The 14,112-nt window shown below is 37.4% G+C and overlaps 1 pseudogene across 1 annotated transcript in view; it reads left to right on the top strand.

The window, feature by feature from the left end:
* Positions 1-14,112, top strand: part of LOC145682272 (exocyst complex component 1-like) — a 77,947-nt pseudogene that overhangs the window by 50,888 nt on the left and 12,947 nt on the right. The window contains exons 9-11 of the transcript XR_014130888.1: positions 2,374-2,603; positions 5,702-5,899; positions 12,353-12,562. The product of XR_014130888.1 is annotated as an exocyst complex component 1-like (transcript). The remainder of the gene's footprint in view (positions 1-2,373; positions 2,604-5,701; positions 5,900-12,352; positions 12,563-14,112) is intronic.

Genomic DNA, 14,112 nt, shown 5'->3' with positions numbered 1-14,112 from the left:
CAAAATCTGGATGAACAGTCATGTGGTTCGAATTCGTTCGACATTTACATCATTTCTGAAAGTTCTTCACCTTCCAGACCGGGGCACATCTTCCCGGCCTGCGGAAAATGCTTTGAAACACGTAGAATCGCAACAAAGCAGCATCACCGTAGGCTTTTTGTACAGTCTTGATCGCGTTAAACCCAAGTTTGAAACAGAACTTGATAGCACACCTTTACTTATAAATTTATTCGTTCATTTTCGTGACGCAGCACAACTTAATTCACAACGCGATGGACTTGTCACTCCTAACATGAGGCTGCGTGACATGTTAACCTGTGCGTTCTGTGTGGTGCGGGAGACGCGTAGTGTTGCCAATTCGTGAGTTCTGACTCCAGTTTCATTACTTTATTTACAGAGTAATAGTAGTAGTATTTACAGAGTAGTAGTTGTTAATATGATTAGTGAACCAAACGTAGTTCAAGTTGTAAATTCACTTCCAAATTAGATTACTGTGTATACTACATTAGTTCTTGCGGTATAATGTTCGCCTTTATCCATTATTCGTTGCCAGGGTAGACAATATATATGAGCATTATAATCATAACTTTATTTGCTTAAACCGAGAAGCTTCCGTGTTGCAGAAGCCCTCACCTTAGAAGCAAACTTACACTCATAGTATAAATAAATATTTTTCTTGACTGTGCAAGAAACAGTATTATTTTTACTTATTCAACATAGCAATCTAACACCGAAGTTAGATGCCAAAACTAGAAGCTGTAAATCTGTTACCTAACGGAGTATGCTGTTAAACGTCTAATTTCAATTTTTTACGTAACAACGTAAGCATAACTTCTGCCTTCGTCAGTGGTTAACAACCTAGCTAATCCAGTCACACCACAACCCAGTAACATTCTTAAAACTTTTCCTCCATACTTACCAGAAGCGCAAAAATTCAAGTTTTAAAGGTTTGGACCTGGAAATGATTCTTTCACATTTCTCAACTTTCAGCTTTCTCTTTTAACACCCAAGGGGGTCGCGGTGGCTCAGTGGTAGAGCGTTCACCTCCGGTGCTTGGGGTCCCTGATTCGATCCCAGCTCGCGCCGAGTGGGCTTTGTGGTGGACAAACACCGTGCTCGTGGGTTTTCTCGGGATTCTGTTTCCTCCCACGTTCTTCATTCCACCATTTCACTCATTTCTCATAATCACTGTCTCCTTTAGCCTAACCGGCATAACCGTGAGACGTAAAACTTCACACACACACAGGGGGCCGCGGTGGCTCAGTGGTAGAGTGTTCACCTCTGGTGCTTGGGGTCCCGGGTTCGATCCCAGCCCCCGCCAAGTGAACTTTGTGGTGGACAAACACCGTGTGCGTGGGTTTTCTCGGGGTACTCCCGTTTCCTCCCACTTTCTTCATTCCACCATTTCATTCATTACTCATCATCACCGTCTCCTTTAGCCTAACCGGCATAACCGTGGGACGTAAAACTCAAAGATTTCATTTCATTTTTTTTTCACACACACACACACACGCTTTTAACACCCAATATTTTCTTCTATTTTTGAAATCATCAATCAGTTGTGTTTTTCCTATTCCTCCCTTTCCTTCAATGGCGGTGTGAAGAAGACAATTTCTTCGCAATATATGTGCACTTCAATTGGCCTTCCTACGAAGAATGCTGGCTAACAACGACCTCTCCTACTCATTTTAAAACATCTTCATTTGTTACTTTCTCTGTCCATTTCATCTTGTTCATCCTACTCCAGCACCACATTTCGAAACTCTAAATATTTCTTTTCCAGCTTCCACAGTGTCCAAGTCTCTGAACCATAAGGTCCAATACTCCGTAATATAGCACTTGATCATCTTCTTCCTTGGTCCAGTATTAATCCTGCTAGTTAAGAGTGATCTTTTCTTGTTGAATGCCTCTATGGCTATAGCAATTCTTGACCTGATCTCTTTGGTACAGTGAGCGTCTCTCGTCAAAATATTTTCCAGATATTTGAAATAATCGATCTCGTCAAGTTCTCTTTGTTCTACTCCGATCCGTAATGCATAATACCAGTTAAAAGTAAATTAATAATTTTTCGAAACGAACTAAAACATAATACCAAAGATAATAAGAAGCCATTTACAGTATAAAGGCAAAAGTAATTACAATAAATTATACTTTAAATGTTTGTTCTGGACTTAAAAACACTAAGTTGCATATTCTGAATTTGTTGGTGTTCGTATTTTTAGTAGAATATAACTTTCCATCATTTGTCGAGACTTAAAGAGTTTCTTTGGAATTGTAAATGTTACCTCGGAACCCTTTAGTCATGCTTTTCTTCTTTTCCTTCCACTGTGTAGGTAAAGGCAGTGGTTCCAGCCAAGACTTGGCGGGAAAACTGAAACAACACGCAGAACTTTGGTCCTGGACTTGGCGTAAAAGCCTCATCTCCGTCAGGGCTTCCGGGAGTGGATAGAGAGCAGTGGGGATCCGAAGTGGATATTTCGGAGAGACACCGCTTTGATGAGGTCTTAGAGGGAGCACTGGCTGAACTTGAACCAGTCTGTCTAGCAGAACAGAATTTTTGTGTTCAATATTTCCAGTTGGACGTATTAAGCCCTAATAAGAAGGTATCAAACACTTGTCCTAAACTTTTTGTTTTCATATACAGTACAAAGCTTGTTAATTCATTCATATAGTCCCCTTTTTTTTAACTAATTATGTATATTATATAGCATCGCTGCTCATTATTTGCTGGTTTTGAATGCATTCTTTGTCTGTTACAAAAATTGAGAATTTTTTCAACATGTAGTATAACCACAGAATCATCTCTGTGCAGAGACTTCAAATGTTTAACTGATTCTATACTAGCTTTGTTATATTGAACGACTTACACTAAAATACAAATTGCTGAGCAAAGCGACGTTTATTGTATGTGTGACAGTTTCGCCATTTAACTGAACATATTGGCTTCATCAGACACTGTAAAAACAAGAGAGAAACTAGCTGGCGAAACTCACACATTTATTATTTTATAGCAAACGTCGCTTTGCTCAGCAGTTTGTATTTTAGTGTAAGTTATTCAAATGTCTATATTAGTGGTGAGAAATTGAAAATTGAATTAATCCACATTCCGAAGATCCATGCTTATAAATATATATTCAATAAAATTTTCATCCACAATTATCAACAGTAATTGGCATCCATGTTATATTTTCAGCAAATCATATTTCCGTGTTAACATGATATAGCAAAAACTAGCAAGTTGTTGGGAAAGAAATGCCCATTTTTGTACCACCATACCATTCAAAATAATCTGTCGACAGGGATATTATATCTCAGTTTCATTCCGATATATATATATATATATATATATATATATATATGGCTCCCATGATGCAATGAAATTCTGGAAGACATTGTCGGCATCATACCTGTTTTTGAACACCCTATCTCTCAGCAAGTAACCTAGGTACATAAACAGATGGGAGTCCATTGGTGCCAAGGAAGCATTGAGGATACAGGAATACATACTTCAGGCCTTTATTTCATAATTTTTGTGCCCTAGTGTTGTTTCTCAAGGGGCTTTTTACACAACTGCTGGGTTATTTTGTTGATTTCTACACAGTATGTAATAACAGTAAGGTCTACAACTAAGAGGAAAGCTGTAATGAATTATATCAGTTATTGTTATATATCCCAAAATATGATGGAGTACAGCCTTATGTTGTCTGCAGGATTTTTTTTCTGACTATTAGTTGTAGATGTTCAGAAATAGACCCGAGATGGAAACGTTGAACTGTTGGGGAAATTTTCTAGCAGTGATTCGATTCCGCAGTTGCTTTTAAGCTATCGTTTCTGGCATTCTTATCTTTGAGACTTTAAGCTTTTTTTATTTTTTATTTTTTTATTTATTTATTTATTTTTTTTTTTTTAAGTGACTACACTTCCCGTTCTAAAGTTGAATGTATGTCCTATGCTCTCATCACGTTGTGATACATTTTTGCTGTATTGTATCCTAATTTAAATCTACACAATAAAATTGCCCCGAAATTAGTCTAATTCGACATATTACACAGTTCGGTGTAGTACGTTTTCTAACACCTGCAAGTCATTTTCTCGGGTTACTTCTGCCAGTTGTGGCAACACTCATACTCAACTGGTAATACTCATTTTTCCATTGCTCCAATACATTCAGATTCAGGAAATGTTAAGTGTAAGCAGTGTAGATTTCTGCCACATATTTACGAACAACCTAGTATAATCATTGCTTATTGGATCATGATCTATCTAAGAGTAATTACATTTCGTGCTAATTTCACAATATATGTAACATTTTCTGAAGTTATAATATACAAACTGTGCATACATAATGTTATTAACGTAAAGAATATATTGTATTTGCGCAAATATAAGCCGTGTGCGAATATAGGCCGCACCTAAACTTTTTACACGAGATTATAGAAAAGTAAATCTCGAATATAGGCCGCAGTACTAAATTTACGAGAAAGTTCAATTAGACAGTACTTTGAGATGCATCTCTCTCCCTCCGCTTGTTGAACTCCCGCGTAACTAAGAGTGACTCATGGAGATGATCTCCTTTGTGATACTGACTCTGAGCAGCATTCTGGATCGTCTAGCGAGGGTGAAGAATCAGACGCTGGTGATGCTGAGATGGTGGGAAAGGATTGTAGTTGATTTGAGTGTGTAAAAACAAGCGGACACAGTTTTGCGAAAAAAAGTTTTTTTTTTTTTCTTTTTTCAAGAACAGTTACTGTATATAAATATTCTGTATATATTATATATACTGTATAACAAAGATATGTATTCTTGCTAATAAAAGTATTAAGTGTACAAGTGTTTTTTGTGCCATTGTAAGATGTCACCGGTTCCCAATGAAGGTGGCAATTTTTGCGAATAAGATATGTTTTTCTGCTATTTTCTTAAGTCTTTGGTGGTTTACAAAAGTAAGTGCAGTAACTTGTAATGGTATTCATTTCAGCCCACAAGATATGTGTACATGTCGTTTTGAAATTGACGATTTATGACCTGAGGAGAAAATTTCGATTATAGGTAGCACCATGATTTTTCAAGCCAAAACTTAGGAAAAAAAGTGCGGCCTATATTCGCGCAAATACGGTACATACTATTAGTAACGTGCTAATAGCACTTTAAAAATCTTATTTGGTAAATTTGGATTTTTTTCTGGATTGGCGAGTAAATTTGGATGTTTTTTCTGGATTGGCGAGTAAATTTGGATTTTCTGGATTGGCGAGTAAATTTGGATTTTCTGGATTGGCGAGTAAATTTGGATTTTTTCTGGATTGGCGAGTAAATTTGGATTTGTTTCTGGATTGGCGAGTAAATTTGGATTTTTTTCTGGATTGGCGAGTAAATTTTGATTTTGTTCTTTACCTCTGAATAAAAGCTTACTAAAATAGACATTGTATAGAAGATAATATATTACTTAAGTATTTAACACAGAAGACTAGCCTCAGTCAATGTTAGATCAATTTGCTTGAGTGTTTGGAGATGTGCGTTTTTAATTTTTAAGATTTATAATAGCGTGCAACAGTCATTGTTATCTTCTTCAAGATTTTTCCCACGTTCGATGGTGAGTGATAGTTGCTCTAATTGATGTAGGGAACCATCTCCCGAAGGTTATCCATTGAGTTTCATTACGTGACTATGTATTTTTTTTATTTATATATATTTATATTTATTTCAGAATACGCAGACAACCCTTGACGCATTAGGCACTCAGAGTAGAGACGAAGGCGTTGTAATAACTTTAAACGTTCCACAGAAGAAGATTGAGAAACAGATCAATGAAGAAGTGAGGAGGATGATGGGAGAATTGTTTGGTTGTTTAGAGCCAGAACTTGCCAACTTCATTGCTTACTATGAAAAGATGGATAGTTCGTAAGTTTAATATACAAGGTCTATCTTTAAAAAAATATCCAATCTTCTTTCATTTTGAGAAAGGTGTAGGGCACAGGTTGTGCACATACACTGCGTGTCGTGGAAAAGAAGAGAAGTCGTGTGATATGTTCATGTTCCTAATGGTGTTACCTTCACTTACGTCAGCTGCTTGAAAGTAGGGTTGTGTTTGTTTCATTTATTAACAAAAAAAGAAAAAAAAATGTAAATGCAATTTTTTGAAGATGATTTAGGCATGTAGCAGGTAACTCCAAAGAATGTGCCTAGGATTTTGAGACAGAAACGGAAGCTGCCTCGTGTAGAAATAGCACGGTATATACCGAACACTGAACATGTATTCCAGTTTCAAGAGAACATGTGGATGAAACGTACATGTACGGGTACGACCCGGGAACAAATGCACAATGGACTCAATAGAAGCATCCAAGCGGACAAGACACTTGTAATTCGAGGACCAAGTAACTACATCATAATAACATTCCCGTTTATGATAATCCTTAATTTTACTTATATTTTTGGACGTTAATTTTCAGTATATTTCAATATTTAGATCAGTGATTTTCCTTAGAAGAATCGTCAAAAATATTGCTCATGTTGTATATTTCGACTTGATTATTTCTTTCGTATTAACAAAAAAATGATTATTTATAAATATATCCTCCCATGGGAAACTAAATGTTCTCCAGACGTATCGGAACAACAAGCTAGTTATGTCTTCAGTGGTAAGGTAACAAGAATGGATGAGAGAGATATGTACAGGAAAAGAAATACATATTACCAAATATACTAAAAACAAAAATCAGAAAAGTCGCAAGAAGGTATGTTGGAGTTGTCACTTCAGCTTTAATATATATACAGGATGGTCCATAAGTCTTAGTACAGTGGGTTATTTTAGAAATAAACATGATTAAAGCAAATCTGACTAGCGGAGGGCGGACTTGGGTAAAGGAGCTACCGATTGATGTATGCGCTGTGAATGGCGGCCATCTTGGATCCAGGTTAATTTTTTCAAATGGGAAGGTAGGCATGTGACACATCAATTAACACTTTTTCAGGGGAATCCAATCCCGCAAGCAGAAATGCGTTATGTCCCGTTCCAAAGTTATGACGCCCCAAAGTTGGCGGTTTTCTGTTTCCTGGCAGGGAGAGCGACACGGCACTAACGCTGCAAGAAAGACGTGACGTCCCAAATTTGACAGGTTTTCTTTTCGTTACATGGCATGGACGAAGCAGGAAAGAATTGAGATCACCTAATGTCTTGGGAAAGGAGAAGTCGTGTGATTGCCCAGGACTTCAACGCGCGCCACTCCGAAAGACCTGCAATAAGCCAAACCCCGTTAGCTACCTCATTAGAAAATTCAGTGTAACTGACCGACAGACCACGGTCAGGTCCCCCAGGACCCGCGACAGATGAGGAAACATCCACAATGGTGCTTGCTGCGAGTGTGAATAATCCGAAGCGCAGCACAAGACAACTATTAGCGATAACAGGCGTACCACGTGCTTTCGTGATGAGGCTTCTCCATGCAAACAAGTGGCATCCCTTCAAGCTGCAGCTTCTTCACATCCTTTCAGAGGATGATCCAGACCGGCGCATGGAATTTGCCAATTGGGCTTTGTCACAATATGACCGAGATCCGCATTTCCCAGCCAGCGTTCTCTCATAGACGAGGCGAACTTTTATTTGGATGGGGAAGTGAATCGCCAGAACATGCGATATTGGTCGGATGCAAACCCACATGCGATCAATCCCTGCAAGAGGATTACCCCTGCTTATATGGTGTGGTGTGACATATGGAACACGTTGATCATAGGACTCTTATTCATTCCTGCTACCCTAAATGGTCCCCAATATCTGGACATGATACAGGAATTTGTGTTTCCGTTGCTTCTCCGCTCTGATGTCACCTTGCCGCGATATTTTCAGCAAGATAGCGCCCCACAGCACTATGCGCTGCCTGTGCGGGAATGCTTGGATCTGCATTTTCCTGGACGTTGGATCGGTCGTCGAGGCCCTGTGGAGTGGCCAGCCCGGTCGCCGGATCTCACTCCCTTGGATTTTTTTTTGTATGGGAACACTTAAAACACCTAGTGTATCAGAAGATGATTCGGGATGTTGCACACCTACAAAGACGTATTCAGAACGCCGGACGGCATCACCCGCGCTGTGTTGTTACGGGTTCAGGAGAACTGGATTAACAGACTCCGGTTGTGTGTTGCAATGGACGGGCAACATTTAAAGCACATCCTGTATGCGGGGCTTTGGGGCGTCATAACTTTGGAACGGGACATGATAACGCATTTCTGTTTGCAGGATTGGATTCTCCTGAAAAAAAAAAAGTGTTAATTGATGTGTCACATGCCTACCTTCCCATTTGAAAAAATTAACCTGGATCCAAGATGGCCGCTATTCACAGCGCATACATCAATCGGTAGCTCCTTTACCCAAGTCCGCCCTCCGCTAAGTCAGATTTGCTTTAATCATCTTTATTTCCAAAATAATCCACTGTACTAAGACTTATGGACCACCCTGTATATAAAACAGTTTAATGTGATAGGTTTAAGAGAAACAACGAACAACGGGAGATTAAAAAATCATTTTTTATTCATAAATATAAACCGGTTTTAAATCTGAATTCTGGCAACGTAGATAAAATTTTGCTACGTACCTTTGATGTGTATTTTTTATCTGGCAACAGAGACATAGCATAGACACCGCCCTTCCTCCAATTAAACTTTTTCTTTCTTTCGTTCACTATGCTCTGCTCGTTGCTTTTAGTACCCATCTCTTACATTGTATTTCTTTAGTGATATGCATTTCTTTTTCCATACCATATTTCTCTCTTCCATTTTTATCCGTGTTACCTTACCACTGAAGATAGAACTAGCTTGTTGTTCTGATACGTCTGGACAACATTTAGTTTTCCTACGGGAGGATATATTGATAAATAACCAATTTTTTGTTAATTTAAATCATCCTCTCATGCGCCTACACAATTTTAATTTCTTTTTATGTTTATTAGCGTGTTTCATCCTTGTGTGTTCAAGTCAGCCAGTTAGATATGAAGGTATCACTTTATTTTGCTTGTTTTGTGTTTGATGTGAATATCGTACACATAGACTGCTAGAAGACTCTGCTTACTGAACGGTTACTATAATTCTGTTGGCTAATCTGTATCAAAAGTTGTCGTTTGTATAATTACTAGTCGATGCTCTTCGGTACATATTCAATAAAAAATTCACTCACTGTGCACCCGCAGCTATTGCATTTTGTCTAGGAATCTATATCTTATGTATTTCAGTCGGCTGTGAGACTTTGCTCACGAACAATAGCTTCAGAAACTAGAAGGCATTAATTGAACATTATTTTTGTTGCTTTGTCCTGCGAGAAAATGAAACCAAGAATTTGAAAAATACACCATGTATGTTCAACACTGTGAAGTTGGAAGTTGTCCATTTACTTTTAAATATCGAGGTAAGCACAATCTGATGATTTGCTCTAATTATGCAATAAAATCATTCCCCACAATTTCTTATCACTGCAAGTAACTTTTATCGTCATTGCAGGGCTCATAGCGAGTCACTTTTTTTTTTTAAACTAAAAGTTACTTTTTTTCAAGTTGGTCACTAAAAGTTACTTTTTTTTTTTTAAATTTGTCACTAAGGGTTACTTTTTTTGGAGAGGTAAAGTAACTTTTTCGTATGATTTATGTTTTGCATTGGCAGTTTTCTAAGAAACATATTATAAAAATAAATGGAAAAAGGCAGAAACTAGTTACCCATTACTAAGGCAACCCAAAAGCATAACAGCAATTTACACATATGATTGGTACCTTCAAGAAGGTTGTTGTTGTCTAAGGGTCTAGAAGAAACTAATTTTAAAAGCATAATAAAGCATAAGTTAAAATATATAGCACAATTCTTGGAAAATCCTGTTTAACTGCAAGTTTAACATACTGTATTGATATTTTTAACCAATATTTACAGTGCAAAACCTTTGAGAATATAACAATGCAACAATGAAAAGCTTATTTTTATTTCCGCAAACTTTTCGGTGTAATCATTTGAAGTGGAGAAAAGAAAAAAGGAAAACAAGTACAAAACTTCCCGCCAACAATGAATAAACAATAGTTTTATTCTAAGTATAACTGCGCAGTTATGTATGATGATTCGAAATGTTCAAAAAGTGCACAAGAACTCCACATGTGTACCTCTTGAACTTGAGCATTTTTGGTGGCATCTTTTACTTTCTCTTTCTGCATATATGCACCTCTAAGGGGCACACAAGTGATAAAAAAGACTGAAGTAAACCATATCTCTTTATAAGTATTAAGTAGAAAGTTCATCAAATATGAAAGAAACTGGTTGCATAAAATATTAATAAATAGATCAAGATATTTAGAATATTTAATGTATAGTAAATACTACACATTATACACGATTTATGTTAAACAATAATTAAAATTAACAATAAAGCATAATTTGGAAAAATATAAAGCATAATTAAACAAAAAACAAAGTATAATGTGGGTTGCTCTACTCATTACTCTTCTGCAAGCTTCAGTACTTGCTGCCACATATGAAACGGTCAGCTTTATTCTCACTTCAGCTTTTATTCTTCCGAAAGCACAGTGGATGCTTAAGCTCTGGAGATGGGGTTGAGAACCCTTCTGTGTCTATTCTTTCTTCTGTCATAATAGTCTTAGTTTTCTCTCGTAATAGTTAACGCTCCGCTTAACGTTGTGTGTGTGTGTGTGTGTGTGTGTTTGTGTTTGTTTGTTTGTTTATTTGTTTTTGTGTGGTTCATCATGTTCGTCTTGTGTTATGCTTGTAATGTTCTTCTTAAGAGTAGGTGATGAATTTGAATATTTCATGGCTTTGAGAACTCTCAATGCTAAGTTAAATATAATGTCTGGGATGAAGAAATTCGGAAATAGGCCAGAACTGGTTCCACTTACTCAGAAGCTTCTTACATCTGCTAAGTCTGCTTACCATAACTACAAAGCATACTTAGAAAACCTAAGAAAGGAGAAAGCTCAAAAAGAAGAAGTAAAGAAGAAAAGATGAAACAAAACAACAAATAAAGAGAGAGGTGATGAAGAAATTGACAAAGGAAAAAATGGACATGATGAGATTTATGTCACTTTTTGATCACATTTTCGTGTGCTTTTGGTCACTTTTTCGCGTGCTTTTGGTCATTTTTCAAGTATTTACAAAAGGCCAGACAACTGTGAGCCCTGTCATTGGATTCATTTAATTATTTCACTTGAGTTCATTTATTTCAAATAATCTCAGTGAGATTTTATATATGTAATAGGAACAGAATTATTTAATTGAACTGAAATTACAGTTTCTTGCCATTACACTACTTTCTGTGACAACTTTTGTTAGTACAGTCCGCGTGGTCCAAGCGACAGGACTCCGACTTGGAGAATTGCAGAATGTATAGCTGTTTAGGCAGCGGTGAGAGTAGCGTAGTGATTAAATGCATTGTCACGGTAAGCGGAAATTTTGATTGGATTTTCGGTCCAATCATCCCTTTTTGCATTCTGTGTGGCGTAAATGTATTTGGTGATGTGCAAGTTTTCAAAGGAAGTAGCGTACTGCTACACGTAGCATTACAATACAACACAAATATTAGCACTATTTTTGTAGACAATCATTGACTTTCTGTGAACACATGGTTGGGGTGCTCTGACGATACAGATTTCTTCTTCTGTCATGGGTGTATCAGCCATCGTATAACCGCAGCCTTTTCTGTTCATTGTTGGTAATTCATTGTCCGCCCAGTAAAAGATGAAAATCACAAGACAGTATTGAAAGCGTATGGCGAATGCCGCCATATTCTAATCAAAACTTGAGAGCAAATTTGTGGAGCACTTTCCACCTGTTAGCACCACTCCACTGTGGCTGAACATGACGTTGCATCTACTCCTTATACTGCAATATTTCATTATATATCTTCAAAACAAAGAAAAAAAAATCCACTACAAAAATCACACAGACCGTCTTAACTTCAAGGCTAAAACAACGTATATTTCTGTTGACGTGCTAGGTTGTTCATGATTGATCTATCAGTTCTATAATAATTAAGCTAATGTTATGGGTGACTTTGGATGACCATCATCAAAGAGTAAAAGACTCTCTTTAGCTATAACAGAATTGCATAAAATAATTCCGAAGTGTCTTGTGACTCGATTTAGGAAGCCTTCATGGACATAAATGGTACTCGATAGACGTCTCAAAGTCGGGATGCAGAAGTTAGTCCAGTCTTAATAAAGAACTTGATATTTTCTATGACCATATGTTGAAGTAATATTATGAACACGATATTTTTTTCATTAAAAGTTTTGGGAAAATCAGATGTTTAGATCATTTGTTATTTTTCCTTTACGCATATTTCTCGTATTATAAATTCCTTTATTTCTTTGTGTTCCAGCTATGCATGTATGTGCTTGTTCGCCTGAGTCAACATGTGATGTCAGCGCAGGACACAGCTTCATTCTCTAGTATGACCTTCGCCACAGCTTTGGTCCAAGCGAAAAGAAGCTTTGATAGATTCATGCAGGCACAGTTGAAATCTATTAAAGAAGCCAAAGTCAACAAGAAGAGTAAATGTGGAATTCTTCCGTTCGTTGCTAATTTTGAGGTGCGTTCGTTTTCTCTTTTACATCTTAAATGATATTGATTCTTAAAACCGAATACAGAATAAAATCCCTTCCTCTGCTCACTACTGTAGATGGCTTATGTCATTTAGTAAGAATTATCATATTTAGTGAGTTGTATTATTATTGTTAATATCCTAACCTTTCCAAACCTGTTCTTGTAGGCCTGAAATTGGGTGCAGATTTATGATGTGATAACTGCTGGGCATCCAAATTTGTACGAAGTGTGCACAAAAGTACGTGCCGTTTTCATATAACTTCCAAATGTTTTCAATTTTCGAGCTATATATTTTTGTCACCTTCCAGTATAATTCTCGTCCACTTACACACACTATTGCAATCTTTGTGTCTTGCTATCAAAACCCTCAGATAAGTTGTTTCGGAAAGTATTTTAGACACTGGAAAATGTCACTTCCGGGAGAACTTCTGGAGTGCAAACATACAGAGGTTATTGAGGGATCGTACTTGGGAGTAGAATAGATGTGGGACCACTTCAGTGTTCTTATCCCATAGAAAGCCTTCTACTTACCCGAGAGACCATCTTCTCTTCACTCAGCTTTCGAGGAACCAAACGTAACTGACCTTTGACAACTGCAAGCAGTCTCAAAATTCTCACGATGCAATGAGCGAATCCGTGTAAGGTGGCATCTATCCTTAACGGTTAGCCGTCTTTCCTCCATGACCAGAGCCTCAACAGGAGCAATATTTTCTTAGATTGCTGCACAAACTAGACTTTTAGTCCCTGACATATTTTCAGTTTACCACCTCGCACCGGAAATTTACGCATCTACTTCCTTCCACACGGTACAATCAGAAAGGGCAAAGTGTCCCCACATATATCCTTCAGCTGGAGATAAATATCGATACCTTTTTCGCAACATATAGACAAAATTTTTATTAGGCACCTGTGGCTCAGCGGTAGAGCGCATACCTCTGGTGCGTGGAGTCCATCCCCGGCTAATTTAGTTAGTTGTGGAGAGCATCATGTCCGTGGGTTTTCTCGGGGTACTTCTGTTTCCTCCAACATTATATTCCACTAATTATTCCATCGTCATCCACTTGCTTTAATCATCCTCCCCCTTCTCTAAAGGACATAATCGTGGGACGTTAAACTGAAATATTTTATTTCATTTCAATTTATTAGGCACCTCTATGGTGAAACCCGTCATTTTAGGTCAGTATCTAAAGAGCTTTCTTTTATAGGTGAATATATTGAAAAAGAACATAGTTAGATGCTTGAACTTTTGCACAGTTAGTTAGAAGCTTGAAATTTGCACAGTTAAGCCATAAAATCAAGCGTAATTATTTTAATCAACCCTTATTAGTTTCGGAACTACGGCAAAACGCCACATACTTTTGGTGCGTAACTCGTACACAATACGGAACATTTTGAAAAGACTTCTTAGCTCATATAAAGAGCCGTCGTAATCTATACCAAAAGAAAATGGGAGCACAACATAAAGGTAGAATCTACAATAGGAAACACTGACATCTTTTGTTTATGTGGTGATGAACATTAGAATTTCTTAGTTCA

This window comes from Thermobia domestica, chromosome 3 (assembly GCF_964235325.1).
Source record: "Thermobia domestica chromosome 3, izTheDome1.hap1.1, whole genome shotgun sequence".
NCBI classification, from domain to species: Eukaryota; Metazoa; Arthropoda; class Insecta; order Zygentoma; family Lepismatidae; genus Thermobia; species Thermobia domestica.
Note: the sequence above shows the minus strand (reverse complement) of the source record. Positions and strands in the feature narration are given on the sequence as shown.